Source organism: Hylaeus volcanicus, chromosome 4 (genome assembly GCF_026283585.1).
Source record: "Hylaeus volcanicus isolate JK05 chromosome 4, UHH_iyHylVolc1.0_haploid, whole genome shotgun sequence".
Lineage (NCBI taxonomy): Eukaryota > Metazoa > Arthropoda > Insecta > Hymenoptera > Colletidae > Hylaeus > Hylaeus volcanicus.
This window is the reverse complement of record NC_071979.1, coordinates 9,788,410-9,794,456: the sequence shown is the minus strand read 5'-3', so window position 1 is coordinate 9,794,456 and position 6,047 is coordinate 9,788,410. Positions and strand designations below refer to the sequence as shown.

Sequence of the window (6,047 nt, the reverse complement as noted above, 5' to 3'; positions counted from 1 at the left end):
GGTCTCTCGGTCTCGGTCTCTCGGTCTCGGTCTCGGTCTCGGTCTCGAACAAGTGTGAGCCACCGGTGGTTCGCGCCGCCCGATGGGACATCATATAACCTCTCAGGCAAGACGCACTATTACAGTGGCTCACAGGTACACGTACTTCGCGATGACCTCGTGCAGTACAGAAAGACAGACCCGCGCCGAAAATTCAGCCGTGCCGAGGTGAAAAAGTGTGAGCCACCGGTGGTTCGCGCCGCCCGATCAACGAGCTGAGTAACGATCAATTTTCTCTTTTTTCCCGACCTTTGGTCTATTCAACCATCAGCTTTAAGCTTCGTGGATTAATGTTACGTTGATTTCAATATTTCATTTTTATTCTTTCAATATTATCATTTACATTTTAGTATTACCAATATTACGTTTAATAAAGACAAGTGAATGCATTCCTGCGCCATTGCATGAAATTGACACCACTGTATTAAATCTGGGAATTTATATTATAATTAAAACAATATGAACGTAATCATTTTTTTTATGCTTCCGAGAATGAGTAAAAATTTCTTGATTCATAAACGTAACCAGAGGGTTTGCATTTATTTCGGAGACTTTATCACTTGGGCAGACTTTAATGTTCAATAAAAAAAAGATCTTCGCGTTCATCTTGTCGAGACGGGACGAGAAATGGCGTAGCTAAGGCTACGCAATTCAATGCAAATCTCACACGTTTGCGGCACGCATACTTAATTTCAATTTCTTCATTTCTTCATATTAATATTTCAAATAATATTTATTGTATTTTGAATATAACATGTACTAAATTAATGTCACTTGATATAAACCAATTCTGACTCGAATATTAATCAAAATCACCTCTAACTAGAGTAGTAGGGGTGGTCTCTGCCTGAAGCAGTAAAGAAATATCAATACACAATTTTCATACCTCGTTTCTCTTTATTATATTATATTTTACGAGTGTGAAATCAATTATATGAATTGCAATTGGTCGTACAATACATATATTTTTCGCAACGAGAAGACAAATAATGTTCGACATCGTATTATTCTTGTCTGAATAATAAAAGCTTCTGTTTGTCGCTTTATTGATAATAAACATGGTTTTCCATTTCAATTTTGCAATGTCTACATTGCTGTTCAAACGTTTCCAGCGCCATTCAACGTTCAAAATAAATTAACCTTTTATTTATACATACGTAATTGCTTCGTTTAAGGTTACAATTCTATCTAACAAGACCTGAAACCTTATTTCAATGAAACGTGCACAATAAAGTTCCATTTGCATAGGTACCAAAATATGGTCGAAAGTTTTCCACGTTAATGTGAAAACTGTAGTTACTAAATAAAGAACGACAAGCAACAGATGCTAATTACTCTGGCAACATTATCGTTACATAAAGGCAACGCAACGATACTTTATTTGTTCAAGGTAAATGCAATATTGAACATTTTATTAGAAAAGTTTACATAAGTATCATTTTATTGATACAGAGTCATAGAAGCGTAAGGATTCGTCGACGGTTGCTGGGTGAAAGAGTAAGGTTGTTTCGCAACACCCTTTGATTCAGTTTGATTAGTTTCGACGCTATTGTCCGACTTCGACAAAGAAAAATTTTGGGGACGTACACGCTGGATGGATTGCGTCAGGTCTCCAAATTGCGTCAGGCTGGAGTGCTAAATCTCGCAAGGGTGAAAGTGACGTACCGTGAGAACAAAGTATCGTATCAACGCAACTGTTATCGTCAAATGTATAATGGAAGTTAAATTTAAGAAATGTGGCTGATTCTTATTTCTGGCACGTACATATCAATTTTCTCGAGGAGTCATGAGCTCGCCAGATGGCCACCAGTATTTCTCGATGAAGAATTCAATTTGAAAGATCCATTTCCACAAAGGAAAATTTAATTTAGGAGAAACTTCCCAGAACTGCGTTCTAGATTCACCAATAACAAAACGTACGACGTTATATACATACATATCGTTTCCGGGGCATAGTAAACCCCTGGAGGTGTACTCAAGCAGCATGTAAAATGATATGCTTGCATTCTTGTACATGCAAACGGCCAAGCACGTTCCTTGCTATTCGCAGGACTCTAAGGACCTCCAGTTAGAGATGTCGACGAGTACATTACATGATATTAAGTATTTTCAGCGTCCTTACACTTAAACAAATGATTCATTGTGTTCTTTTCAAACCATTTGCAAGATCATTTTTCAACCTTTCTTATATAAATATTTTAAACTTGCGAACAGAAACATTCTTCTTCTCCATTTCTCTCTACCGCCTGCGTCGTTAATTTATGTAGAAGCATAAAAAAGAAAGCCTGAAATGTTATGAGATAGCAGGGTAAAGTTCCATCCCTGTCGTCCTTGAAAAATGTCCCTCATCCTTGATGTTTAACGTCGCGCCTGAGAAGCCAGATCGTTAGCAGAGGCGTCATGCTTCGCATTAGGTGGAATGCGCACACGTTCTGGCGGTAATCCAACGCTAGGTTTATTAATTTTGATTTAGATAAATTGTTTCGACGCGGTTCGTGTTCACCGTGCTCCCATTTTTTCTCAAAGACCGCGGTAAAAATTCAGGTAGGGATAAATAACGTTGCAGGCTCGAGACACAAGAAGAATGAAATTCCCAATTTTCTGTAATGTTTCTCTAAAGAATAATCCCAAAAAAGTCAATTAAAAATAATGAAATAATTGACGTAATAGTTATTTTCCCCTCGCATTAGGGTAATGATGTAATTCTGCCCCATGGAAAGAAGGGGGTGGATGTCAGACGCAACACGCTCGGCTGGAAAGGTTCTGGCAGCATCCTTTTGGGGTTGGAAAAAGTATGTTGATTTTCTTCATGGTACAACCATCAACGCAGACTACCGAGTAGCACACAACCTTCTTCCCCATCAAAGCGAAGGGAAAGATTCCATCACAGAGAAGGAAAGAATGAAATTGGATTTCCTTCAAGACAAACCAAGGATGTGTACGAGCTGGAAAATTATGAAAACTAATCAAAAATTTCATTATAGCCACAGAATAGCTATGGTTTTTACGCATTCAAGATAGCTACGTCCCTCTTAAATGAACCACATCAGTCACTATTAATTCAATCACCAAATCCACGTGGAAAAGTGACGGAGCCATATCGAAACCATTTGTAACAGAAATTTCGTCTGGTTACTTATCGTACTGTGTAGTCTGGCAATGGACAGGCCTCATGAATGAGCGGTGGTCGGCGTCGGGGACGCCAAGCGTCGACGACACCGCGCCGAGGGAATTTTCAAAGCGCATGCGACGCCACACGTCTGGCGGCAAACGCGTTCTTCGCGGTGGATCGTGCTTCCAGTTTATCCGACGTCGTTTCCGTCGCGCGACGCTCTGATTTCGCTTTCAACCGCGACCCCCGGCTTTGCGGCCAACCTCGAACGAAAATCTCGATCGAGACTCGACGATTCTTGAGATCGTCGCCATTGAAAACCGAACGAGTATTAGAAATCAATTTTTAATATCGCGAGAACGTGTGAATTGAATCAGTTGGATAGAAAACAAAAATGAAGATCTGGAAGTAAAGGAATCTCTTTTTCTTTTATCGATTAAAGACTGCTCGAATTTTTAAATTGACAGCCACGACACGAAGAAAAACAAAGTATATACTTCCTCGAAGTGGAACTCCGGAAGAGTGACAAGTGATTTATTATAACTGAACTACGTCAATCGACTAGCGTTTTGCTTCAGTGACCAAAATCTAAAAAGGACTGAAAGTGCAGTAACCATCTTCCTCTACTATCCGAGAACTGTACACGTCCCTTTTGAAATTGACGACTTCCAAACGAGGAAAAACCCACGAATATTGTTCCTGGAAGAGGAAGGTCTTCTTTATCTTCGCGTCATTTCGACAACCCACGTCAATCAATTAGCGTTATTCTCTTCACAGTGATCGAACGCCAAGAAGAAAAACTGGAAGTGAAGTATTTCATCTACCTCTGTTATCCAAGTACTGCACAAAGCACTTTTCAAACAGACAGCTCCCGGACGAGGGAAACTCACAATTATTCTTCCCGGAAGTAGTATTTATCTTCCCAAGATTGACAAGATTGAATCCAACCTATTCTGCTGGTAGCGATCGATAACCGAGAGGAATCGAACATCCGTCACGATTATTCACTGAGACAAAGACCTGTCGATGTCTATATACACACGATAGGCGGGTTAAAGGATGAATGACACGTCAATTGACGTTTTCGTGCGCCAGATCCATAGGAGTCGCTGAGAAATCGAGCGAGTCGTTGAACCAGTTGAACTCCTTGAACGTGTAACGTATTTTCGACCTTGCGGGTGGAAGATTTATAGAACGACGCAGGCGGACCGTCAAGGCCACGAACGTGGATTAAGATTCCGGTGCAGAGACTCGGAAGACGAGTACCGGCACTCAGTTTAGGCGAATCCCGCCCGAAAGAATGGGAGGATCCACGATCTGTCGCGACAGTGGCTGCAGTGGATCCAACGACACGCTGGATCCTCGGTCTATATACAAATAAAGAAGAATCTCGACGACCTAGCTGAAAATTACGAATAATTACCGTTAGTATAACCGTTGAAAGATTACTGATATCTTGGGAGAACGCCGAGACGTCGATGGATGCTTTCAAATTCAAAGTGATGTAAGACGGTACGAAAGACAAAGTAGGATACAGAGTTTGAACGAATTTCGAGTGTCAATTTCTAGTAAAAAGTGTGTTTGTTGTGAAGTTGATATCCTAGAAAATTTCGAGGATTATTGTAACGGTCTAATTACGTATATCGAGAGGACCTGTACGCGTCGCAACGTAGTTTGCTTTGGAATCTAATCTCGACCCGAGGTAAACTGTAAACAAAGATAAATAAAGTGCTCTAAGGATAAAAAGTGTGCTAAACCGTCAAGTGTTAATTTAAAATAAAGGTGTAGAGGATTTTCTACAACGACAGTAGTGCGCGAAGGGACAAATCGCGATTTTTCAGCCAGCGCCAACCATAACAGAGGAGATTTGCGAGGGATCAGCTCTACGGGGAACTTCCGCGAAAGAAACGCCAGGGGGGTCGCATTAACGTCTGACATAATAAAAGTTTGGGTTATTTGGTTTAGGGTGCCGCGCGAACACAAAGCGTAAAAGTCTTTCGTGCCGGGATAAGAAAACAGACTTTTCTAAAATCAATGGACGCGAAGACATTCCATCTGGCGAACGTTGCGGATCGAATATAGCTCTGGTCACAGAAACGATACAGAGAAACCGAAAAAAAGCAAGTGAACGGAAATTCTAATTCGAAGATTCTACGCCTGGTGAACTTTCGATTGGGTAAAGTCAAAGTGCAAAGTGTCGGGGGTGTCAAACATCACGGCGAAAGGTCGGATAGCAGGACACGTGTCAAGATAACAAGCATTCCAATTCTTATCTCTGTCACGATATTGCAGAGATACTTTCAACAGGAAGCGTTCGAGTGGAAGGGACTCCTATTAGAAATCATATCTCGACACGGTTGCTGAAAGAAGAAGAATCTCTCGGCAAGGAAAAGTCTACCTGTTCCTTCACACGTTTGATCCTGCGTGGCGATTCCTTGGGAAGCAAGCTACTTCTTCGAACGTGCAACTGCTCCAGAAAGTAAAGTACAAAGAGACATCGATCGTTGAAAGCCGCGATTTTGCGGAGAGTTTAACGCGTTGGTCGCTCGGAAACTTTGCCCTACTTGAGATCAAAGAGGATCTCTTCACAACAGCTTAATTTCCAAACTTCGCGACAAAGGAGAGAAGTTCTGCCGAGTCTTCGAATTCCGTCGGTTGGAGGACTGCTTTTGTCAGCTAGTTGATAATCGTTTTTCGGTTGCTGATAGATAATCGAAACGTAGACACATCGATAGGCTAAACAGAGCAATTTGCAGCTCCCCAAAGCACAAAGCTCTTCGTCACCTCGAAATTGAGACGAAGGTGGAGTAATCAAGCGCATCCATTCACACTGGTGACGTATTCTTCGCACGGGATGTCAGAGGATCATCGATCGGAGATCATGCGACTCGCCTTT

At 41.5% G+C, this 6,047-nt stretch overlaps 1 protein-coding gene across 1 annotated transcript in view; it reads right to left on the bottom strand.

Moving 5' to 3' along the window:
- Positions 1-6,047, bottom strand: part of LOC128875164 (dynein axonemal heavy chain 1-like) — a 77,123-nt gene that overhangs the window by 26,392 nt on the left and 44,684 nt on the right. The gene's annotated exons all lie outside the window — the stretch shown is intronic.